Raw genomic sequence first — 27,339 nt, 5'->3', positions numbered from 1 at the left:
CCTTAAATCCTAGGGTTAAAACTGATAATATTAGTTTTCCTGGAAAAACAACGTTAGTTCAGACCAATCTTCTCACTTCTAATATTGCTACTAATAGAATGATTAGATGGGATGAAATAACTTTCCCTGAGACTTGGGATCTTCAACAAGAGGTTGAACCTGAACCTATCCTTAATAAGGATATAGATCAAATAATTCAAACCACTGAAGGGGATATAGAAGTAAAATTTAATCCTCGTCGTAGTTTAACAATTCCTAGAAGTCTATCTTCAATTCCTAGAAGTTTATCTTCTAGATATGATAATAACGATTTTCATACCGCACCTAGTAATATGTCGAGAGCATCCTCTTCTCAAATAAAAGAAGAGTTAGAATCTGTTGAGAATATAATTATTAGTGAAAATAAAATTCCTCAAGGTATTTATAGTCAACATACCACAAGTAGGACATCACCTACTCAATCTGAGATAAGTTATCATCTCCCACAACAATAATGTTTTTATGGATTGTACACCAGGAAGTGATTTTAGAAAACTTATTAATGATGAGTTTGAAATGCCAAGATATAATAAATTTAGAAAATGGTTTTTCAAAACCTTTCAACCCTGGGAATTAGCCCAGATAAAACAAGATTTTTATCATGATCTTAGTATGAAAAGGGACTATATTCCTTTTGTTAAATGGTTTCTAAACTATTTTTTTAGAAAAAATGAATAATGAGATTTTAGTCTTAAAATCAAGATCTTGGAATTTATCTAATGGTGAAATTGTTGAATCTATTTTTCCTCCTGAGCAATGTACAAATTTAGGACAAAACATTGAGTCCACTGCCTATATTTGTAAAAAAATTAGTGATAATCAAATTACTCTTCAAGATTTGAATCCTATAATTAGATCTCAAAACTATGCGAATGCTTTTCTTACTCGCTTAGGAGATCAACTTATTTCTATGGAAAAAGAATTAATTAATTTAAAAAATCTTTTTGAAAAACACATAACAGATAATAAATCTGTTGATGTTTCTAGTTCTTCGACATCTTTGATTGAAACTCCTATGGTTCAACCACCTATTAATATAGAAGGTTTTAAAATGGATAATGATTCTGATGAATTTGTTAAAATACTTGAACAAAAGCTTAATCAGCTTAAACTTAGCACTATATCTGAAAAGGAAATTTCTGATGATACTGAGAGTAATGATAATGAGAGTGAAATTGGAAATATAGACCAATTAACTGCTATGTTCAAAGATCAAGACATAGATGCTGCCGAAATAAACCCTATTTACAACTCTAGATCTGTAGAGCAATATTATTATAAGAGGCCCACACCTCAAGATGTTCTTTTTGAAGAAAAGGACTTTTATCAAACTTCTTATTCTGGAAAATCCATTTATAAATGGAATATAGATGGTTTAAATGAGAAACAAATTATTGATGTTATACATCGTATGATTATGTATTCCACTGTTTGTAAACAACAGGGAAACCGTGAAGGTGAGAAAAACACAAAAAGGGGGGTTGAATTGTGTTTTGAAAAATTCTTCGTTTCTCCTAAAAACTGAACACACTGATCAGAAGCTAAGTGAGACAGCTTCTGAAGTGATAATCAGAATCTAAATGCAGCGGAATAAAACAGAGAGAGAGAAGAAGAACGACACAAAGCAATTATACTGGTTCCTTCCACAATCCGGAAGTAGTCCAGTCCCCCTTGCACTTCCAAGGAGATTTCACTATGAGTAATATCTGATTACAAATGCTCAAGCACACAAGCAAGAGACTTCCTTTGCTCAAGAACACAATCAAGAGACTTCCTGCTCAAGCACAACTGCAAGAGACTTCCTAACTAAACAAAATTACACAGAAAATTGTTTAAGGTTGAACACTTGATATACAATCAGAGGTGCTCACAATACAAATCAGATACAGACTCAATGGACTTAAGAATTTCAAAGATATGACTTTGAGACACAGAAATTCTAAGTGAATGCAGAACAATTTCAGCAGAGGTTTGGCACTTGTAAAAATGTTATGAGTCTTTCGTTCAGCGTTCTTGCATTACCAAATCTTTAGGTCTTCACTCCTTTATATAGAGGTGTGAAAGAGACGTTGTGAAATTGCTAGCACACCAAAGAGTCGTTGTTGAAGCTTGATCTTTCACCAATGATCTTTTGCCTGATTTGGTTGTTGTCCTACGAAGAACCAATTTGAAATCCATTCCTTATCCAAAGGAACATATATGCAGGCGAGACCGTATTCTGGAGCTGTTTTCTTGTCTTGAAGCGTGGACACAAAACAGAGTAGTGGAGAACGTGGTTGTACAATTCGTACAAAGTACAATGTCAACGCTTTCGTCCAAATTGCAAGCACAAGCCTTCAAACACCTTTGAAATGACCGTTGCAAAACTCCACTAATCCTTTGTTTGTGTTTTCGAATCCAATAGACAGCTTTTGCATTGATAATTCTTCAATTCTTGAATCTTTTGCAAATCCAGTTCAGATTCAGCTTCTGGTGAAATGACTTCTGATGAGGCAGCTTCTGATGATGCAGCTTCTGATGATGCAGCTTCTGATGAAGCAAGTTCTGCAGCTTCTGATGGTGCAGCTTCTGATGATGTGGCTTCTGGACCTCTTGTCTTCAGAAGCACTATTCTTCAGGAGCAGCTTTACTTCAGGAGCGCTATTTCTTCAGGAGCAGCTTGACTTCAGGAGCGCTTTGCCTTCAGAATCATCTAAGCTTCATTTTCTTTTGCTCTTTATTTGCTCATTCAGAACCAATGATGATGTAACTTTATAATTATGGTCCTGTACACTTGAACAAATATTAGCTAGTCCAATTTACAATTTTTAATACCTTGTTATCATCAAAACTCTTTAAGGTTCATTGTTAAACACATTTTGTTCCAATAATCTCCCCCTTTTTGATGATGACAAACAAAAGTATTTAAAATTGATCAATTGTTGTTAATCTAATTAACAAGTTGACTTTGGGGTTCTGAGGTTTGTAAGCTCAGAGTCTGAGGTTTGTAAGCTCAAACTCCCCCTGAGTCTGATAGTCTTTAAGGTGAGGTTTGTAAGCTCCCCCTAAGTTCTATCCAGGTTAAGTAAATTCATTTTTCGCACAATAAAAATATCAGAGCTTAAAAAAAATTGAATCATTGAAAGAATTAACTTATGGATAAGAAGAATGGTTCAATTAATTTTACTTGAATTTTGATACTTCTTCGTTCGTTCATAGCTTATACCAATAAGGTAAAAAAAATGATAGAAGTTTTTCAAAAATTTCAAATGCCATTAATGTTAATGGGGCTCAGAGCCTTTAAATACTTGTCACATATACTCCCCCTTTTGTCATTATCAAATAAAATGAGATAAAAATAAGCATAAAAGACAAAAAGATTTGAGAAAAACTCAAACATGAGAGAGTATACTTAAGAAATTAACTAAATAAATCAGACCAAAGTATATGAACATGAATATCCAATTATCAGAAGCAGCTAAGCAGTCAGAATCATTTAAGCATTCAGAAGCATAGAAAAATAAAACAAGATGGTTTCAGAAGCAAGGACCAAGAATTTAAAACAAACAACAAACAAAAATAACACAAAGGTGTGCAACTAAGGGTTGGTTTGTTGTTGTTTCTTCATCTTCTCCATTTCTTCAATTTTCTTCTGCAACAGTTCTTCAAGCTGTTGTTGCCTCTGGAGAAGAGCCTTTTCCCTTTCTCTAGCTTCTTGCTGCTGCTGTGCCATCTGTTTCTTCAGAAGCTTACACAACCTTGCTTCTCTAGTCAAATAGTCCTTTTTTGAGAAGAAAGGCTGGTTTGCCAGGAGCAGTGTAGAACTTCTTACTTTGAGATTCTGCTTCAGATGCTCCATTAACTTCCTGACAGAAGCTTCCTTGCTTCTGATGCACTTAGCCCTTATGCTTTCAGTTAGCTCAGTTGCCCGGTTCTGAAGTGATGCCCAGGAGTCTTCATATGCGTTGGTGAGATCAATTAACCTTCTTTGATCCACCAGATTATGCATTTGACTAAGGATTGTGAGAAGCTCAGAATGAATATATCCAGATTCCAGGATGTTTGTGGGTGGTTGTTCAAGGGTTTCAAGATCAGAATCACTGATTTCCAGATCTTGAACAGGGTTAGGAACTGGAATGGTAAGGTGTGTTTGTGTGTTTGAAGATGAGGGCTGGTCAGAAGCAATGTGTGCGGTAGAGGTTGAGGCTTGAACATTGACTTGAGAGTTGTCAACATCCATGGGAGTTGGTTCTGGGGAGTGTTCAATTTCAGTTGGTGGTTGTTGTGGTGAAGTTGATGTTTGAGTGTTGAGTTGGGGGTCAATGGTAGCTATTGGTGATTGTGGGGGTGTTGTGGGTTTATGTGGTTCAGGTGTTTGTTGATGGGGGTTTTCTGAAACAACATTTTCAGAAGCAGCTGCTTCTGAAGTTGTTTCAGAGGCCTTTTCTGAGGTAGACTCAACATTTTCTGGAGGAATCATGTTGAGAGGTTGAATGTTAAGGGGTTGAGGGTTAAGACGAAAGATAGTATCAATGACTCTTTCTCTCTGCTCAGCCATTTCAGCCAACTTCTCATTAATTATGTGACCAACTGGTTCATAAGTAGTTGACTGAGAGGGCTTTTTGTTGGTTTTGGTTGATGTTGACTGGCTTTTTACTGGTTTTTGAAAAAGTTGAGCTAAGGGTATATCATCATCAGAATCATCAGAATCTGATAATGACGAGGATGCGGAATCTGATGATATATTAATTACCTTCTCGGGTTCAGGATCAGAATCCTCTTTAGCAGACTCACTGGTCATCAGCAACAGTTGCTTGGCTTCTGAAACTACAGACTCTTGTAGCTCAGCAGCAATTTTCAAGACTTTTTCAGCTGCTGCCTTCTTCCCTTGTAACTCCTTTAACTCCCAATCAGAAGCAGCTTGAGCTGTCAAAGTGATATGAGGAAAATCCTTGGTCCTCCTCAAGGCTGGCTTCCTCTTCCTCTTTGGTATAGCTGGTTGTACAGGGGCAATACCAGAATTTAGGACTGCACAAGAGTTGTTGTCTTCAGCTACCTCTTCAATTGATGGCATTGCAGAACCACTAATCTTAAGCTTGACAGAAGCAGGTCTTGCCTTCTTAGCAGATTCTTCAACCTTCAGATACTCTTCTTTGGTCATTTTCCTCTTAACACTTCTGCTTTTTTCCAGAGGCACAGTACCACCATACATTTTCTCAGGTACCTCATCCAACCTGATGACCTCTTTGGTTGCCACATAGTGTTCCTTGATGTACCTCATCTGTACTTCAATAGGATCCTGTTTGCAGATGGGTGGAAAATCCCTCATAAGATCAGACACGACATGAGATTCACTTAGATCAGTTCTAAGTTTGGTGACCTTGCTGATCAGCTTCATGTTCTTGAGAGTTTGAGCATTTATGAATGCTCCAGTTTTTGTATCCAGCATCTGATCTGTATAGCCTTGAGCTCTGCTTAAACTGTCCAAGACACCTCCTTGATAGAATATCTCTGATAAGAGTCTTCCATAAGGAACCCAGGGCCTTGGTTTATCCTGCAGCTGACTCTGTTTCAGACACTCTACCAAGTACTTGAACATGTATTTGGGCACATTCACCTTTTCCTTCTTGATGAGGTGCTGGAGAAAGACCTTCTGAGCCAAATTTGGTTTCTCATTATCACCACATGGAAACAAATCCTCATTCTGAATCTTCAGAAGCATCTTGGTTTCCATGTTTAATTCAGCATATTTCTTCTCCTTTTCAGAATTGTATATAACCAAGTTAGCTCTTTCCTTCCAAATGCGTTGTTCAGCAGCACTTGAAAGATCAATTCCAGAGTAATATCCAGACGCTTCAACCTTAAGAACAGCTTCTATCTGCCATTGAGTAATTCTTACTGGAATACCGCAAATACTTGATCTGATTTCATCTTCAACAAACGGCGCAAGAGCCATTTCTTCTCTTGTTTTCCCTTCTAATTCAGGATACATTAACACCATCTGACTCTCCTCAGCTAGGGATGCTGCTCTGTTGTAAAATTTTGCTCTTACCCAGAAGTGTCTAACCAGAGCTTCGTATGTTGGTCCATTCAACATTTTGAAGTAATGCATGAGTCCTTGCTCTTCAAAGTAGCTTCTGATCCAACACTTATGAAAATCCAGAGAATCAAAATCCACTGGATTCTCTATCTGAACTTGTAAATCCCATTCTTCCAATTTCATGTTTCTTCCTCTGTAGTCATATTCAGGGACCATTCGTGAAGTAGATACTGAATCTTCTCGTTGCGAACTTGATGATGCCATTTGATGATAGACGAAGATTTGAAGAAGATGAAGATTTTAGGGTTCTAAGGTTGAGAGAATGCGCTTACTTCGCAAGAGGTTTGAGAGCAAATGTGTTTGTTGTGAGTGAGTAATGTGTGAATTGTCAAAGTGTTAAAAGTAAAACGATTGCAATTCAAAAGAGACAAACAAACATAACATTAATGACAAAATTGGGGGCGCGTGAAAAGTACTTTCAAAGCTAAAATCATCATTGCCCTTTTTAGTTATACACCAACACATACAGGCCACGTAAGAATTTCACAGAGTAACTACCAAGTTAGTGGGCCAGAAGTTACTTTTAAAAAGTAACTCCCAACGTTTCCACTAATTCAACTATTCAGAAGCAATAAATCCAGCTTCTGGACTTCAGATGCTGACGTCATCAGAAGCGAGTTTTCCTCAGAACCTCAATAAAGAGCTTCTGATGGACTACTGCTTCTGAACTAACTTCAGAACCAAAAATCCTATTCAGGAGCAAGCAAACATCTAATCAGACACGTAATGCATGTTCAAATTTTTCTTTATAAAATCAAATCTTTCAACAGTTAAAGGCTTAGTAAATATATCAGCCCATTGATTTTCAGTATCAATGAATTGTATATCTAAAATTCCTTTTTGAACATAATCTCTGATAAAATGGTGTTTGATTTCAATGTGCTTAGCTCTTGAATGCAAAATTAGATTTTTAGACAAACAAATAGCAGCAGTATTATCACAATAAATGGGAATACTGTTAGCAGTTATCTGATAATCTTCCAACTGATGTTTCATCCAGAGTAGTTGTGTACAACAACTTGCAGCTGAAATGTATTCTGCTTCTGCTGTAGACATAGCAATAGTTGTTTGTCTTTTGCTAGCCCAGGATATAAGATTATCACCCAGAAATTGACAATTGCCACTGGTTGACTTTCTTTCAATCCTATCACCAGCATAATCAGCATCACAGAATCCAATTAGCTTATAATCTAAGGATTTCCTATAAAGGAGTCCAAGATTAGTTGTTCCTTTCAAATACCTGAAGATTCTCTTGACAGCAGTCATATGAGATTCTCTAGGATCTGATTGGAATCTTGCACACAAGCATACACTGAATAAAATATCTGGCCTAGATGCAGTGAGGTATAACAAAGAACCAATCATACCTCTATACAGCTTCTGATCTACTTTAGCTCCTTCATCTTCTTTGCTTAAGTTGCACGTAGGGTGCATTGGAGTGTTCATCACTTTACAATCTTCAAGTTTGAACTTCTTCAGAAGCTCCTTTGTGTACTTTGATTGATGAACATAGACTCCATCTTTGCATTGATTGATTTGAATGCCAAGGAAGAACTTCAGCTCTCCCATCATGCTCATTTCAAATTCATCCTGCATTAACTCAGAAAATTCCTTGCAAAGAGATGCATTAGTAGAACCAAATATTATATCATCAACATATATTTGCACAACAAGAATATCTTTCCCAAGGGTCCTTCTGAAGAGTGTAGTATCAACCTGTCCTCTTTTAAAATCATTTTTGATTAAGAAATTACTTAGTCTATCATACCAAGCTCTGGGAGCTTGTTTCAAGCCATATAGTGATTTCTTCAGTTTAAAAACATGGTCAGGATATTTAATATCCTCAAATCCAGGAGGTTGCTTGACATACACTTCTTCTTCTATGACACCATTTAGAAATGCACTCTTGACATCCATTTGATATAATATTATGCCATGATTAACTGCATAGGAAAGAAGTAACCTGATTGCTTCCAATCTTGCAACTGGAGCAAACGTTTCAGTGTAATCAATGCCTTCTTGTTGACTATATCCTTGTGCAACAAGCCTGGCTTTGTTTCTTGTTACTTCACCTTGCTCATTCAGCTTGTTTCTGAATACCCATTTTGTTCCAATAATGTTCTTGTGCTGAGGTTTGGGTACCAGATCCCACACATCATTTCTTTGAAATTGATTCAACTCTTCTTGCATAGCTAGGATCCATCCATCATCTGAAAGTGCTTCATCAACTGTTGTAGGTTCAATCATTGAGATTAGTCCGATCATTGACTCCACTTGTCTGAAATGTGATCTTGTTCTTCTTGGACTATCTTTGTTTCCAATGATTAGCTCCTCAGGATGTGAAGACTTGTGTTTGAATGTGTTTCTGGGAGGATCTGCTTGATGTGAGCCATCTTGTGCTTCATCAGAAGCAGCTTCATCTTGTGCTTCTGATGTGGGTTCAGCTTCTGGACTATCTTCAGACTCAGCTATCTGATCAGGTTCTGGAGTAGCTTCAGGAACCTGTATCTCTGCAAAACTTTCACCTTGCTTTGAAGTTTTATCTTCAAACTCCTTGTCATCAAATTTAACGTGCATAGATTCTTCAACACAGAGTGTTTCTGAATTATACACTCTGTATGCCTTTGACCTTTCAGAGTAACCTAAAAAGATTCCTCTTTGGGCCTTGGCATCAAATTTCTTTAGGTAGAGCTTGTTGTTCAGAATGTAACATGTACATCCAAATTGATGAAAGTAAGAGATATTTGGTTTTCTTCCTTTAAAGAGTTCATATGCTGTTTTCTCCAAAATAGGTCTGATATAGATCCTGTTTTGAACATAGCATGCTGTATTCACTGCTTCTGCCCAAAAATGTTTTGGTAAATTGTTTTCATGAATCATGGTTCTGGCCATTTCTTGTAAAGTTCTATTCTTTCTCTCTACAACCCCATTTTGTTGTGGTGTTCTAGGAGAAGAGAATTCATGGAAAATTCCATGTTTTTCACAAAAAGCTTCAAATGGCTCATTTTCAAATTCTCCACCATGATCACTTCTGACTTTCAAAATTTTTGATTCTTTTTCAGATTGAATTTGAGTGCAGAAGCTACTGAATACATCACACGCAACATCTTTACTCTTTATGAATTTCACCCAAGTCCATCTGCTGTAATCATCAACAATGACTAATCCATATTTACTTCCATATAAGGATGCAGTACTCACTGGTCCAAATATATCAATATGGAGTAATTCTAAAGGTCTTGAGGTTGAAACAATGTCTTTGGTTTTAAAAGATGATTTCACAATTTTCCCTCTCTGACATGCACCACAGAGTGCATCTGAATGATAGTCAATGTCTGGTAGCCCTTTCACAAGTTGTAACTTACTAAGCTTAGAGATTAACCTCCAGTTAGCATGTCCCAACCTTCTGTGCCACATCCATTTCTTATCATTCACTGATAGTAGGCAAACCACCTTCTGATCAGCCAGTTCAGAAAAATTGATTTTATAGACATTGTCAACTCTCTTTCCCTTGAACACAATGGATTTGTCTTCCTTGTTGATTATTGTACAGTTGGGTTTTTCAAAAAGCACATCATAACCATTATCACAAAATTGACTAATGCTCAAAAGGTTATGTTCAAGACCATCTACCAACCATACATTATTAATTGAGGTAGAGGAATTACCAATAGTTCCTGTACCTATGATCTTGCCTGACTGGTTGCCTCCAAATTTCACATTTCCTCCCTCTTTCATTGTTAGGCTGAGGAACATAGACTTGTCTCCTATCATGTGTCTTGAGCAACCACTGTCTAGGTACCATGATCTTTGCTTTGGCACTGCTCTTAGACATACCTGCATCATTGACATTTTTAGATTTAGGTACCCATTGTTCTATGGGTCCTGGAAGGTTAGTACTTAAGGCTTTACTCTTCACTTCTTGTACCTTGTGCTGTGAGTTGGGTTGCTTCTGATTAACCATCACCTTAGGTTTTGGTACTTCGGAAGCAGTAACTGTCTTCTTCTGAAACTTAGACTTCAGAACCCCAGATTTTGGTTCCACCAGACTCTGAGGAATAGGTTCTGGTCTTTTCAGGATCCTGACCTTTGAAGTCTTGGAATCAGATTTGATCATAGCCTTTGACTTAGAGTTCTTTGGCTTTGAAGTAATCTTAGCCTTAGGACTAGAAGCTTCAGGTTCTGATTGAACGACAGTTTCCAACTCAGCCCCTTCTGGTACAAAGAATGTTTTCAGACCTTCCTTGATGCATTCACAACAAGATTTTAGATTGGTTTTCTCAAGTTTCACTTCTGGAAAACCAATTCCTCTGCCATTGTTCTTGTAAATGCTATAAATCATAGAAGCTACTCTGCTTCTGTCAATGCCAGATATAATAAAGTCTTCAAGAGCAATTTCATGGTTACTTAAAGGTTTTTCATTACACTTTTCTTGTAGCTTCTGACATAAGAACCTGAGCTGATCTTCATATGTTTTGCACATGAAGTCAAAGCCTCTAAGTCCTTGTTCAGAAGCTTTCAGATCCAATAGAGTTGATTTTTGCTGTTGTACCAAATCAGCATATTTTTCTTTTAAATCCTTCAACTCATTGGTTCTTACTTCAAAATGTGTAAGAAGTTCTTTAAGTGACTCAACAAGTTCATCTCTGGGAATTTTGGAATATACCTCGTTTTCATCTTCTGAGTCTGAATCTGATCCAGCTTCTGAAGTTGCTGTTGCTACCAACCCAACAGCTACCTTTGCATCTTCATCAGCTTCCTCTTTATCAGATCCAGATTCACTACCCAAATCATCCCAGGTTGCCATTAAACTCTGCTTAATCTGCTTCTTGAGTTTGCTTGGTTTGAATGTAGACCTCTTTGACTTGTCCTTTGACTTTTCTCTTTGAAGATCAGGGCATTCAGCAATGAAGTGTCCAGGCTTCTTACAGTTGAAGCATCCCTTCTGATCTTCTTTCTTTGAGCTTCTGGAGTTACCCCTTCTGGAGAGAAACTTTCTGTTTTTCTTGGCCAGATATTGAAGTCTGTTTGAGAGCATGGCCATTTCAGCAGCATCTGGTTCAGAATCTGAACTTGACTGTTCTTCCTCTTCAGATTCAACTACTTTGAGAGCTTTTGATGACTTGCCTTTGGATGGAAGAGCTATTGATTTACTCTTCTTAGTAGACTCATGTTCATTAAGACTTAACTCATGAACTTTGAGAGAACTAACAAGATCTTCGACACTTAAAGTGTTTAAATCTTTAGCTTCCTCAATGGCAGTCACCTATGGTCTCCATCTGGCAGGTAAGCTTCTGAGTATCTTGCTTACATGATCAGAAGCAACATAGCTCTTCTTTAGAATCTGTAGCCTAGAAACTAAGGTTTGAAACCTTGAGTACATTTCCTCAATAGTTTCATCATCCTTCATCTTGAATAACTCATACTGATGTACAAGCAAGAGAGCCTTTGCTTCTTTGACCTTCTTGCTCCCTTCATAATTTGAACAGAGAGAGGCAAACATAGCTTTAGCAGTGGATTTGTCACTCATCTTCATATACTCTGCTTTGGGTATGGCAGTGACAAGGGCTCCTCTGATAATATGATGCTTCTTGTAAAGTTTCCTCAGTTCTGGAGTATGTTTCTTTCTATCCACAGCAGCTCCTTCTTCATCAAGGACTAAATCACCAACACCATCTTCCAGAATGTCCCATAATTCTTCATCTAGGCTCATGATGTAACTGTAAAAGTTGGTCTTCCACCAAGAGAACTCTTCAGCATCTCCATTGAACTTTGGAACTTTTCCAACACTGGTTTTCTTACTATCACTATAATCATGTGAGACATTTTTATAGCTAGTATCACTAGGACCAGTAGGAGGAGGAGTAGACATGTTTTTCTCAGATCTTTGACTGTTGCACGGTTAAGTGTTACACAACAGACCAAGGCTCTAGATACCAATTGAAGGTGAGAAAAACACAAGAAGGGGGGTTGAATTGTGTTTTGAAAAATTCTTCGTTTCTCCTAAAAACTGAACACACTGATCAGAAGCTAAGTGAGACAGCTTCTGAAGTGATAATCAGAATCTAAATGCAGCGGAATAAAACAGAGAGAGAGAAGAAGAACGACACAAAGCAATTATACTGGTTCCTTCCACAATCCGGAAGTAGTCCAGTCCCCCTTGCACTTCCAAGGAGATTTCACTATGAGTAATATCTGATTACAAATGCTCAAGCACACAAGCAAGAGACTTCCAATTCTCAAGCACACAAGCAAGAGACTTCCTTTGCTCAAGAACACAATCAAGAGACTTCCTGCTCAAGCACAACTGCAAGAGACTTCCTAACTAAACAAAATTACACAGAAAATTGTTTAAGGTTGAACACTTGATATACAATCAGAGGTGCTCACGATACAAATCAGATACAGACTCAATGGACTTAAGAATTTCTAAGATATGACTTTGAGACACAGAAATTCTAAGTGAATGCAGAACAATTTCAGCAGAGGTTTGGCACTTGTAAAAATGTTATGAGTCTTTCGTTCAGCGTTCTTGCATTACCAAATCTCTAGGTCTTCACTCCTTTATATAGAGGTGTGAAAGAGACGTTGTGAAATTGCCAGCACACCAAAGAGTCGTTGTTGAAGCTTGATCTTTCACCAATGATCTTTTGCCTGATTTGGTTGTTGTCCTACGAAGAACCAATTTGAAATCCATTCCTTATCCAAAGGAACATATATGCAGGCGAGACCGTATTCTGGAGCTGTTTTCTTGTCTTGAAGCGTGGACACAAAACAGAGTAGTGGAGAACGTGGTTGTACAATTCGTACAAAGTACAATGTCAACGCTTTCGTCCAAATTGCAAGCACAAGCCTTCAAACACCTTTGAAATGACCGTTGCAAAACTCCACTAATCCTTTGTTTGTGTTTTCGAATCCAATAGACAGCTTTTGCATTGATAATTCTTCAATTCTTGAATCTTTTGCAAATCCAGTTCAGATTCAGCTTCTGGTGAAATGACTTCTGATGAGGCAGCTTCTGATGATGCAGCTTCTGATGAAGCAACTTCTGCAGCTTCTGATGGTGCAGCTTCTGATGATGTGGCTTCTGGACCTCTTGTCTTCAGAAGCACTATTCTTCAGGAGCAGCTTTACTTCAGGAGCGCTATTTCTTCAGGAGCAGCTTGACTTCAGGAGCGCTTTGCCTTCAGAATCATCTAAGCTTCATTTTCTTTTGCTCTTTATTTGCTCATTCAGAACCAATGATGATGTAACTTTATAATTATGGTCCTGTACACTTGAACAAATATTAGCTAGTCCAATTTACAATTTTTAATACCTTGTTATCATCAAAACTCTTTAAGGTTCATTGTTAAACACATTTTGTTCCAACAATCTCCCCCTTTTTGATGATGACAAACAAAAGTATTTAAAATTGATCAATTGTTGTTAATCTAATTAACAAGTTGACTTTGGGGTTCTGAGGTTTGTAAGCTCAGAGTCTGAGGTTTGTAAGCTCAAACTCCCCCTGAGTCTGATAGTCTTTAAGGTGAGGTTTGTAAGCTCCCCCTAAGTTCTATCCAGGTTAATTAAATTCATTTTTCGCACAATAAAAATATCAGAGCTTAAAAAAAATTGAATCATTGAAAGAATTAACTTATGGATAAGAAGAATGGTTCAATTAATTTTACTTGAATTTTGATACTTCTTCGTTCGTTCATAGCTTATACCAATAAGGTAAAAAAAATGATAGAAGTTTTTCAAAAATTTCAAATGCCATTAATGTTAATGGGGCTCAGAGCCTTTAAATACTTGTCACATATACTCCCCCTTTTGTCATTATCAAATAAAATGAGATAAAAATAAGCATAAAAGACAAAAAGATTTGAGAAAAACTCAAACATGAGAGAGTATACTTAAGAAATTAACTAAATAAATCAGACCAAAGTATATGAACATGAATATCCAATTATCAGAAGCAGCTAAGCAGTCAGAATCATTTAAGCATTCAGAAGCATAGAAAAATAAAACAAGATGGTTTCAGAAGCAAGGACCAAGAATTTAAAACAAACAACAAACAAAAATAACACAAAGGTGTGCAACTAAGGGTTGGTTTGTTGTTGTTTCTTCATCTTCTCCATTTCTTCAATTTTCTTCTGCAACAGTTCTTCAAGCTGTTGTTGCCTCTGGAGAAGAGCCTTTTCCCTTTCTCTAGCTTCTTGCTGCTGCTGTGCCATCTGTTTCTTCAGAAGCTTACACAACCTTGCTTCTCTGGTCAAATAGTCCTTTTTTGAGAAGAAAGGCTGGTTTGCCAGGAGCAGTGTAGAACTTCTTACTTTGAGATTCTGCTTCAGATGCTCCATTAACTTCCTGACAGAAGCTTCCTTGCTTCTGATGCACTTAGCCCTTATGCTTTCAGTTAGCTCAGTTGCCCGGTTCTGAAGTGATGCCCAGGAGTCTTCATATGCGTTGGTGAGATCAATTAACCTTCTTTGATCCACCAGATTATGCATTTGACTAAGGATTGTGAGAAGCTCAGAATGAATATATCCAGATTCCAGGATGTTTGTGGGTGGTTGTTCAAGGGTTTCAAGATCAGAATCACTGATTTCCAGATCTTGAACAGGGTTAGGAACTGGAATGGTAAGGTGTGTTTGTGTGTTTGAAGATGAGGGCTGGTCAGAAGCAATGTGTGCGGTAGAGGTTGAGGCTTGAACATTGACTTGAGAGTTGTCAACATCCATGGGAGTTGGTTCTGGGGAGTGTTCAATTTCAGTTGGTGGTTGTTGTGGTGAAGTTGATGTTTGAGTGTTGAGTTGGGGGTCAATGGTAGCTATTGGTGATTGTGGGGGTGTTGTGGGTTTATGTGGTTCAGGTGTTTGTTGATGGGGGTTTTCTGAAACAACATTTTCAGAAGCAGCTGCTTCTGAAGTTGTTTCAGAGGCCTTTTCTGAGGTAGACTCAACATTTTCTGGAGGAATCATGTTGAGAGGTTGAATGTTAAGGGGTTGAGGGTTAAGACGAAAGATAGTATCAATGACTCTTTCTCTCTGCTCAGCCATTTCAGCCAACTTCTCATTAATTATGTGACCAACTGGTTCATAAGTAGTTGACTGAGAGGGCTTTTTGTTGGTTTTGGTTGATGTTGACTGGCTTTTTACTGGTTTTTGAAAAAGTTGAGCTAAGGGTATATCATCATCAGAATCATCAGAATCTGATAATGACGAGGATGCGGAATCTGATGATATATTAATTACCTTCTCGGGTTCAGGATCAGAATCCTCTTTAGCAGACTCACTGGTCATCAGCAACAGTTGCTTGGCTTCTGAAACTACAGACTCTTGTAGCTCAGCAGCAATTTTCAAGACTTTTTCAGCTGCTGCCTTCTTCCCTTGTAACTCCTTTAACTCCCAATCAGAAGCAGCTTGAGCTGTCAAAGTGATATGAGGAAAATCCTTGGTCCTCCTCAAGGCTGGCTTCCTCTTCCTCTTTGGTATAGCTGGTTGTACAGGGGCAATACCAGAATTTAGGACTGCACAAGAGTTGTTGTCTTCAGCTACCTCTTCAATTGATGGCATTGCAGAACCACTAATCTTAAGCTTGACAGAAGCAGGTCTTGCCTTCTTAGCAGATTCTTCAACCTTCAGATACTCTTCTTTGGTCATTTTCCTCTTAACACTTCTGCTTTTTTACAGAGGCACAGTACCACCATACATTTTCTCAGGTACCTCATCCAACCTGATGACCTCTTTGGTTGCCACATAGTGTTCCTTGATGTACCTCATCTGTACTTCAATAGGATCCTGTTTGCAGATGGGTGGAAAATCCCTCATAAGATCAGACACGACATGAGATTCACTTAGATCAGTTCTAAGTTTGGTGACCTTGCTGATCAGCTTCATGTTCTTGAGAGTTTGAGCATTTATGAATGCTCCAGTTTTTGTATCCAGCATCTGATCTGTATAGCCTTGAGCTCTGCTTAAACTGTCCAAGACACCTCCTTGATAGAATATCTCTGATAAGAGTCTTCCATAAGGAACCCAGGGCCTTGGTTTATCATGCAGCTGACTCTGTTTCAGACACTCTACCAAGTACTTGAACATGTATTTGGGCACATTCACCTTTTCCTTCTTGATGAGGTGCTGGAGAAAGACCTTCTGAGCCAAATTTGGTTTCTCATTATCACCACATGGAAACAAATCCTCATTCTGAATCTTCAGAAGCATCTTGGTTTCCATGTTTAATTCAGCATATTTCTTCTCCTTTTCAGAATTGTATATAACCAAGTTAGCTCTTTCCTTCCAAATGCGTTGTTCAGCAGCACTTGAAAGATCAATTCCAGAGTAATATCCAGACGCTTCAACCTTAAGAACAGCTTCTATCTGCCATTGAGTAATTCTTACTGGAATACCGCAAATACTTGATCTGATTTCATCTTCAACAAACGGCGCAAGAGCCATTTCTTCTCTTGTTTTCCCTTCTAATTCAGGATACATTAACACCATCTGACTCTCCTCAGCTAGGGATGCTGCTCTGTTGTAAAATTTTGCTCTTACCCAGAAGTGTCTAACCAGAGCTTCGTATGTTGGTCCATTCAACATTTTGAAGTAATGCATGAGTCCTTGCTCTTCAAAGTAGCTTCTGATCCAACACTTATGAAAATCCAGAGAATCAAAATCCACTGGATTCTCTATCTGAACTTGTAAATCCCATTCTTCCAATTTCATGTTTCTTCCTCTGTAGTCATATTCAGGGACCATTCGTGAAGTAGATACTGAATCTTCTCGTTGCGAACTTGATGATGCCATTTGATGATAGACGAAGATTTGAAGAAGATGAAGATTTTAGGGTTCTAAGGTTGAGAGAATGCGCTTACTTCGCAAGAGGTTTGAGAGCAAATGTGTTTGTTGTGAGTGAGTAATGTGTGAATTGTCAAAGTGTTAAAAGTAAAACGATTGCAATTCAAAAGAGACAAACAAACATAACATTAATGACAAAATTGGGGGCGCGTGAAAAGTACTTTCAAAGCTAAAATCATCATTGCCCTTTTTAGTTATACACCAACACATACAGGCCACGTAAGAATTTCACAGAGTAACTACCAAGTTAGTGGGCCAGAAGTTACTTTTAAAAAGTAACTCCCAACGTTTCCACTAATTCAACTATTCAGAAGCAATAAATCCAGCTTCTGGACTTCAGATGCTGACGTCATCAGAAGCGAGTTTTCCTCAGAACCTCAATAAAGAGCTTCTGATGGACTACTGCTTCTGAACTAACTTCAGAACCAAAAATCCTATTCAGGAGCAAGCAAACATCTAATCAGACACGTAATGCATGTTCAAATTTTTCTTTATAAAATCAAATCTTTCAACAGTTAAAGGCTTAGTAAATATATCAGCCCATTGATTTTCAGTATCAATGAATTGTATATCTAAAATTCCTTTTTGAACATAATCTCTGATAAAATGGTGTTTGATTTCAATGTGCTTAGCTCTTGAATGCAAAATTGGATTTTTAGACAAACAAATAGCAGCAGTATTATCACAATAAATGGGAATACTGTTAGCAGTTATCTGATAATCTTCCAACTGATGTTTCATCCAGAGTAGTTGTGTACAACAACTTGCAGCTGAAATGTATTCTGCTTCTGCTGTAGACATAGCAATAGTTGTTTGTCTTTTGCTAGCCCAGGATATAAGATTATCACCCAGAAATTGACAATTGCCACTGGTTGACTTTCTTTCAATCCTATCACCAGCATAATCAGCATCACAGAATCCAATTAGCTTATAATCTAAGGATTTCCTATAAAGGAGTCCAAGATTAGTTGTTCCTTTCAAATACCTGAAGATTCTCTTGACAGCAGTCATATGAGATTCTCTAGGATCTGATTGGAATCTTGCACACAAGCATACACTGAATAAAATATCTGGCCTAGATGCAGTGAGGTATAACAAAGAACCAATCATACCTCTATACAGCTTCTGATCTACTTTAGCTCCTTCATCTTCTTTGCTTAAGTTGCACGTAGGGTGCATTGGAGTGTTCATCACTTTACAATCTTCAAGTTTGAACTTCTTCAGAAGCTCCTTTGTGTACTTTGATTGATGAACATAGACTCCATCTTTGCATTGATTGATTTGAATGCCAAGGAAGAACTTCAGCTCTCCCATCATGCTCATTTCAAATTCATCCTGCATTAACTCAGAAAATTCCTTGCAAAGAGATGCATTAGTAGAACCAAATATTATATCATCAACATATATTTGCACAACAAGAATATCTTTCCCAAGGGTCCTTCTGAAGAGTGTAGTATCAACCTGTCCTCTTTTAAAATCATTTTTGATTAAGAAATTACTTAGTCTATCATACCAAGCTCTGGGAGCTTGTTTCAAGCCATATAGTGATTTCTTCAGTTTAAAAACATGGTCAGGATATTTAATATCCTCAAATCCAGGAGGTTGCTTGACATACACTTCTTCTTCTATGACACCATTTAGAAATGCACTCTTGACATCCATTTGATATAATATTATGCCATGATTAACTGCATAGGAAAGAAGTAACCTGATTGCTTCCAATCTTGCAACTGGAGCAAACGTTTCAGTGTAATCAATGCCTTCTTGTTGACTATATCCTTGTGCAACAAGCCTGGCTTTGTTTCTTGTTACTTCACCTTGCTCATTCAGCTTGTTTCTGAATACCCATTTTGTTCCAATAATGTTCTTGTGCTGAGGTTTGGGTACCAGATCCCACACATCATTTCTTTGAAATTGATTCAACTCTTCTTGCATAGCTAGGATCCATCCATCATCTGAAAGTGCTTCATCAACTGTTGTAGGTTCAATCATTGAGATTAGTCCGATCATTGACTCCACTTGTCTGAAATGTGATCTTGTTCTTCTTGGACTATCTTTGTTTCCAATGATTAGCTCCTCAGGATGTGAAGACTTGTGTTTGAATGTGTTTCTGGGAGGATCTGCTTGATGTGAGCCATCTTGTGCTTCATCAGAAGCAGCTTCATCTTGTGCTTCTGATGTGGGTTCAGCTTCTGGACTATCTTCAGACTCAGCTATCTGATCAGGTTCTGGAGTAGCTTCAGGAACCTGTATCTCTGCAAAACTTTCACCTTGCTTTGAAGTTTTATCTTCAAGCTCCTTGTCATCAAATTTAACGTGCATAGATTCTTCAACACAGAGTGTTTCTGAATTATACACTCTGTATGCCTTTGACCTTTCAGAGTAACCTAAAAAGATTCCTCTTTGGGCCTTGGCATCAAATTTCTTTAGGTAGAGCTTGTTGTTCAGAATGTAACATGTACATCCAAATTGATGAAAGTAAGAGATATTTGGTTTTCTTCCTTTAAAGAGTTCATATGCTGTTTTCTCCAAAATAGGTCTGATATAGATCCTGTTTTGAACATAGCATGCTGTATTCACTGCTTCTGCCCAAAAATGTTTTGGTAAATTGTTTTCATGAATCATGGTTCTGGCCATTTCTTGTAAAGTTCTATTCTTTCTCTCTACAACCCCATTTTGTTGTGGTGTTCTAGGAGAAGAGAATTCATGGAAAATTCCATGTTTTTCACAAAAAGCTTCAAATGGCTCATTTTCAAATTCTCCACCATGATCACTTCTGACTTTCAAAATTTTTGATTCTTTTTCAGATTGAATTTGAGTGCAGAAGCTACTGAATACATCACACGCAACATCTTTACTCTTTATGAATTTCACCCAAGTCCATCTGTTGTAATCATCAACAATGACTAATCCATATTTACTTCCATATAAGGATGCAGTACTCACTGGTCCAAATAAATCAATATGGAGTAATTCTAAAGGTCTTGAGGTTGAAACAATGTCTTTGGTTTTAAAAGATGATTTCACAATTTTCCCTCTCTGACATGCACCACAGAGTGCATCTGAATGATAGTCAATGTCTGGTAGCCCTTTCACAAGTTGTAACTTACTAAGCTTAGAGATTAACCTCCAGTTAGCATGTCTCAACCTTCTGTGCCACATCCATTTCTTATCATTCACTGATAGTAGGCAAACCACCTTCTGATCAGCCAGTTCAGAAAAATTGATTTTATAGACATTGTCAACTCTCTTTCCCTTGAACACAATGGATTTGTCTTCCTTGTTGATTATTGTACAGTTGGGTTTTTCAAAAAGCACATCATAACCATTATCACAAAATTGACTAATGCTCAAAAGGTTATGTTCAAGACCATCTACCAACCATACATTATTAATTGAGGTAGAGGAATTACCAATAGTTCCTGTACCTATGATCTTGCCTGACTGGTTGCCTCCAAATTTCACATTTCCTCCCTCTTTCATTGTTAGGCTGAGGAACATAGACTTGTCTCCTATCATGTGTCTTGAGCAACCACTGTCTAGGTACCATGATCTTTGCTTTGGCACTGCTCTTAGACATACCTGCATCATTGACATTTTTAGATTTAGGTACCCATTGTTCTATGGGTCCTGGAAGGTTAGTACTTAAGGCTTTACTCTTCACTTCTTGTACCTTGTGCTGTGAGTTGGGTTGCTTCTGATTAACCATCACCTTAGGTTTTGGTACTTCGGAAGCAGTAACTGTCTTCTTCTGAAACTTAGACTTCAGAACCCCAGATTTTGGTTCCACCAGACTCTGAGGAATAGGTTCTGGTCTTTTCAGGATCCTGACCTTTGAAGTCTTGGAATCAGATTTGATCATAGCCTTTGACTTAGAGTTCTTTGGCTTTGAAGTAATCTTAGCCTTAGGACTAGAAGCTTCAGGTTCTGATTGAACGACAGTTTCCAACTCAGCCCCTTCTGGTACAAAGAATGTTTTCAGACCTTCCTTGATGCATTCACAACAAGATTTTAGATTGGTTTTCTCAAGTTTCACTTCTGGAAAACCAATTCCTCTGCCATTGTTCTTGTAAATGCTATAAATCATAGAAGCTACTCTGCTTCTGTCAATGCCAGATATAATAAAGTCTTCAAGAGCAATTTCATGGTTACTTAAAGGTTTTTCATTACACTTTTCTTGTAGCTTCTGACATAAGAACCTGAGCTGATCTTCATATGTTTTGCACATGAAGTCAAAGCCTCTAAGTCCTTGTTCAGAAGCTTTCAGATCCAATAGAGTTGATTTTTGCTGTTGTACCAAATCAGCATATTTTTCTTTTAAATCCTTCAACTCATTGGTTCTTACTTCAAAATGTGTAAGAAGTTCTTTAAGTGACTCAACAAGTTCATCTCTGGGAATTTTGGAATATACCTCGTTTTCATCTTCTGAGTCTGAATCTGATCCAGCTTCTGAAGTTGCTGTTGCTACCAACCCAACAGCTACCTTTGCATCTTCATCAGCTTCCTCTTTATCAGATCCAGATTCACTACCCAAATCATCCCAGGTTGCCATTAAACTCTGCTTAATCTGCTTCTTGAGTTTGCTTGGTTTGAATGTAGACCTCTTTGACTTGTCCTTTGACTTTTCTCTTTGAAGATCAGGGCATTCAGCAATGAAGTGTCCAGGCTTCTTACAGTTGAAGCATCCCTTCTGATCTTCTTTCTTTGAGCTTCTGGAGTTACCCCTTCTGGAGAGAAACTTTCTGTTTTTCTTGGCCAGATATTGAAGTCTGTTTGAGAGCATGGCCATTTCAGCAGCATCTGGTTCAGAATCTGAACTTGACTGTTCTTCCTCTTCAGATTCAACTACTTTGAGAGCTTTTGATGACTTGCCTTTGGATGGAAGAGCTATTGATTTACTCTTCTTAGTAGACTCATGTTCATTAAGACTTAACTCATGAACTTTGAGAGAACTAACAAGATCTTCGACACTTAAAGTGTTTAAATCTTTAGCTTCCTCAATGGCAGTCACCTATGGTCTCCATCTGGCAGGTAAGCTTCTGAGTATCTTGCTTACATGATCAGAAGCAACATAGCTCTTCTTTAGAATCTGTAGCCTAGAAACTAAGGTTTGAAACCTTGAGTACATTTCCTCAATAGTTTCATCATCCTTCATCTTGAATAACTCATACTGATGTACAAGCAAGAGAGCCTTTGCTTCTTTGACCTTCTTGCTCCCTTCATAATTTGAACAGAGAGAGGCAAACATAGCTTTAGCAGTGGATTTGTCACTCATCTTCATATACTCTGCTTTGGGTATGGCAGTGACAAGGGCTCCTCTGATAATATGATGCTTCTTGTAAAGTTTCCTCAGTTCTGGAGTATGTTTCTTTCTATCCACAGCAGCTCCTTCTTCATCAAGGACTAAATCACCAACACCATCTTCCAGAATGTCCCATAATTCTTCATCTAGGCTCATGATGTAACTGTAAAAGTTGGTCTTCCACCAAGAGAACTCTTCAGCATCTCCATTGAACTTTGGAACTTTTCCAACACTGGTTTTCTTACTATCACTATAATCATGTGAGACATTTTTATAGCTAGTATCACTAGGACCAGTAGGAGGAGGAGTAGACATGTTTTTCTCAGATCTTTGACTGTTGCACGGTTAAGTGTTACACAACAGACCAAGGCTCTAGATACCAATTGAAGGTGAGAAAAACACAAGAAGGGGGGTTGAATTGTGTTTTGAAAAATTCTTCGTTTCTCCTAAAAACTGAACACACTGATCAGAAGCTAAGTGAGACAGCTTCTGAAGTGATAATCAGAATCTAAATGCAGCGGAATAAAACAGAGAGAGAGAAGAAGAACGACACAAAGCAATTATACTGGTTCCTTCCACAATCCGGAAGTAGTCCAGTCCCCCTTGCACTTCCAAGGAGATTTCACTATGAGTAATATCTGATTACAAATGCTCAAGCACACAAGCAAGAGACTTCCAATTCTCAAGCACACAAGCAAGAGACTTCCTTTGCTCAAGAACACAATCAAGAGACTTCCTGCTCAAGCACAACTGCAAGAGACTTCCTAACTAAACAAAATTACACAGAAAATTGTTTAAGGTTGAACACTTGATATACAATCAGAGGTGCTCACAATACAAATCAGATACAGACTCAATGGACTTAAGAATTTCTAAGATATGACTTTGAGACACAGAAATTCTAAGTGAATGCAGAACAATTTCAGCAGAGGTTTGGCACTTGTAAAAATGTTATGAGTCTTTCGTTCAGCGTTCTTGCATTACCAAATCTCTAGGTCTTCACTCCTTTATATAGAGGTGTGAAAGAGACGTTGTGAAATTGCCAGCACACCAAAGAGTCGTTGTTGAAGCTTGATCTTTCACCAATGATCTTTTGCCTGATTTGGTTGTTGTCCTACGAAGAACCAATTTGAAATCCATTCCTTATCCAAAGGAACATATATGCAGGCGAGACCGTATTCTGGAGCTGTTTTCTTGTCTTGAAGCGTGGACACAAAACAGAGTAGTGGAGAACGTGGTTGTACAATTCGTACAAAGTACAATGTCAACGCTTTCGTCCAAATTGCAAGCACAAGCCTTCAAACACCTTTGAAATGACCGTTGCAAAACTCCACTAATCCTTTGTTTGTGTTTTCGAATCCAATAGACAGCTTTTGCATTGATAATTCTTCAATTCTTGAATCTTTTGCAAATCCAGTTCAGATTCAGCTTCTGGTGAAATGACTTCTGATGAGGCAGCTTCTGATGATGCAGCTTCTGATGATGCAGCTTCTGATGAAGCAACTTCTGCAGCTTCTGATGGTGCAGCTTCTGATGATGTGGCTTCTGGACCTCTTGTCTTCAGAAGCACTATTCTTCAGGAGCAGCTTTACTTCAGGTGCGCTATTTCTTCAGGAGCAGCTTGACTTCAGGAGCGCTTTGCCTTCAGAATCATCTAAGCTTCATTTTCTTTTGCTCTTTATTTGCTCATTCAGAACCAATGATGATGTAACTTTATAATTATGGTCCTGTACACTTGAACAAATATTAGCTAGTCCAATTTACAATTTTTAATACCTTGTTATCATCAAAACTCTTTAAGGTTCATTGTTAAACACATTTTGTTCGAACAAACCGTGATATGTCTATAGCTCAATTTATTATAACTGGGTTTGTTGGACAACTTAGAGGATGGTGGGACCATTATCTTAATGAAGATCAAAGACTAGAGGTTATAAACCATAAGAAAACAGTTGTTAAAGTAGAAGGTCCTAGTAATACTACTTTTAAAACTGAAGAAGAAGATGCAGTCTACACTCTGAGCCTTGCTATTCTTCATCATTTTGTAGGAGCTAATGTTCCTATAGCTGAAAAATTAAGTACTCTTCTTCAAAATTTGAGATGTCCATCTTTAACTCATTTTAGATGGTATAAAGATACTTTTTTATCAAGAGTTTTTCAAATAAAAAACCCCAATGCCGATCATTGGAAATCAAAATTTATTGATGGTCTTCCTTACTTATTTGCTGAAAGGATTAGACAATCCTTAAGAAATAAAAATGACGGGGTAAATATTAACTACCCAAATTTAACTTATGGCCAAATTATTGGGACATGTATCAATGAAGGATTAACTTTATGTAACGACTTAAAGTTGAAAAATCAATTGAAAAAACAATGATTAACAGAGAAACACCAATTAGGTGAATTCTGTGAACAATTTGCTTTTGATCTAGGAAACCCTCCTAATAAAGGTAAGGGAAAAGATAAGATTTCTGGTAAGAAAGCCCATAGAAATAATAAAGAAGTCTATAAATCTTCTAATAAGAAAAGACATAAACATAGAAAAAACTTTTCTAGAAATAAAGATAAGAATCCTAATAAGGATAGTAGAAAAAGAAAAGCAAAAAATTTGGGAGTAACTTGCCATAAGTGTGGCAAAGTTGGCCATTATGCCAACCAATGTTGGACGAAAAAGGCTCTCAATGAAATTAAAGATGATAATCTTCGTCTCCAATTAGAAAAGATTCTTCTTATCAGTTCTGATAGTGAATCTGATAATAATCCCTCAGACAATAATATCGAAGTTATTAATGAATCGTCTTCTGATTCTGATAATTCCAATAGCAATGATGATTGCCAATGTGATTATTGGAAAGCTATTGTTGAAATGAATGGATTAAATGTTCTTACTAAAGAACAAGATGAAACTTTAAAGGTTTTAGAATCAATTCCGGATGATAATCTGAGAAGGAAGATGATGGAATACCTTATAAAAGAAAATTCTAAAAAGGAAACGCCTCTAATTATAGAAGCGCCCTATCAATTAAGTGAAGTCTTATCCAGATTTCATCAATCCAATATTAAAGAAAGTCCTGTTTCTACTAATGATTTAAAGGGAGAAATAAATCTCTTAAAAACTGAAATTATTCAGATTAAAAGAGATAATAATATATTATCTCAAAGAATTAGTGTTTTAGAAAAGGGTAAAAACACTAATATTTCTATAGAAGAAATTGCTTCTACCTCTGACGATAACCATGAAAAGGGTTATTTAAACCTTTTAGAGAGAGTAACTTCCCAAAAATGGTTTGTTAAAATTACTCTTGTTATTAATAAAGAATTTATTCTTGAAATGAAATAGCTTTAATTGATAGTGGTGCAGATCTTAACTGCATTCAAGAGGGAATTGTCCCAACTAAATATTTTGAGAAAACTACTCAATCTATTTCTCATGCTGGAGGTAATAAACTCCAAGTTAAGTATAAATTAACTAACACCTATGTTTGTAATAAAAATGTGTGTTTACCAACTCATTTTATTTTAATAAAAAACTTAACCCATAGAATAATATTAGGAACTCCCTTTTTAAACGCTATTATGCCTATCAATAATATTGATCAAAAGGGAATTACTACTTTTTTAAAAGATAAGAAAGTAGTTTTTGAATTTATTACCGATCCCCAAACTAAAATGTTAAATGAAGTAAAAGATATTTTACTTAAAAAGGAAAAACAATTATGTTTTCTTAAAGAAGAAATTAATTTTCGAAACCTTAAGGATCAACTTAATAAAGATGATATTATAAGGCAAATTAAGACTATTGAAAAACAATTCCAAAATGAAGTTTGCAATGATCTTCCTAATGCTTTCTGGGAGAGAAATAAGCATGTTATAACTTTACCTTATATTGATGATTTTAATGAAAATCTAATTCCTACTAAGGCTAGACCTGCCCAAATGAACCAAAATTATCTTGACCTTTGTCAAAAGGAAATTCAGACCCTTTTAGAAAAAGGATTAATTAGAAAATCCAAATCTCCTTGGAGTTGTACAGCTTTTTATGTTAATAACGCAGCTGAAAAGGAACGAGGAGTCCCTAGATTAGTGATAAATTATAAACCTCTTAATAAAGCCTTAAAATGGATTAGATATCCTATCCCTAATAAAAAAGATTTATTAGATAGATTAAATAATGCTTTAATCTTTTCAAAATTCGATATGAAATCTGGGTACTGGCAAATTCAAATTGCCGAAGAAGACAGATATAAAACTGCTTTTACCACTCCTTTCGGTCAATATGAATGGATTGTCCTTCCTTTTGGGCTTAAAAATGCCCCTTCTGAATTTCAAAAAATTATGAATGACATTTTTAATGCATATTCTGAATTTATAATTCTTTATATTGATGATGTTTTGATATTTTCTAAAAGCATTGATCAACATATGAAACATTTGAAAATATTCAAAGATATCATAAAAAGAAATGGGTTAGTTATATCGGCCCCTAATCTGACACCCCGTTTTCCCAACGTGAAAATTTCATAATTAAAAATCAGAGTAATTCAACTTTTAACGGAATGCTACACTTCTTAAAAATTCATAAACTGAATAAATAACAATTTATTCTTCAAAATCATTTAACATAAGTAATTCAAAACTTCGCAGCGGAATTAGTTCATTCAACATAAAAAGTCTCTGGCACGCAGGCCTCATCCGAAAATCTCATTAGTCTTAGTTCAATATTTATTCATAAAAGTTCATAAACAATACGTAAGAAATAGAAGTAAAGTCAAGTCTCATCCCGTTACGTATCAGAGCACCTAGACACACATGTGAGGAGTCCACTCACGACGCCTCTAATCTTGATTACCTGCAAGTTACCCATACGAAGAGCAACATTTCCAAGCAGAGGGGTGAGATTTCTCAAACAATAATATTAAGAATATAAATCATATAAAGTACATTCAACAACTTAAACATCTTATAATTCATTAATCATATCTAATAACTTAAACTTCCTTAACTAGTGTCATTATCCTTCCTACATTAGTCATATACTTCATCAAGTAATCTCAATTATTATTCATAAAATATCTTAT

The 27,339-nt window shown here is 36.9% G+C and overlaps 1 pseudogene; it reads left to right on the top strand.

Annotated features, from left to right (window-relative positions):
* The first annotated feature begins 1,090 nt into the window (after window positions 1–1,090).
* On the top strand, window positions 1,091–26,045 carry LOC146925614 (uncharacterized; annotated as a pseudogene).
* The last annotated feature ends 1,294 nt before the right edge of the window (window positions 26,046–27,339 follow it).

This window comes from Medicago sativa, chromosome 5 (assembly GCF_051527215.1).
Source record: "Medicago sativa cultivar Bolivia chromosome 5, Bolivia_mono, whole genome shotgun sequence".
Taxonomy (NCBI): Eukaryota; Viridiplantae; Streptophyta; class Magnoliopsida; order Fabales; family Fabaceae; genus Medicago; species Medicago sativa.
The sequence above is the reverse complement of the archived record's forward strand: the minus strand, read 5'-3'. Positions and strand labels throughout refer to the sequence as shown.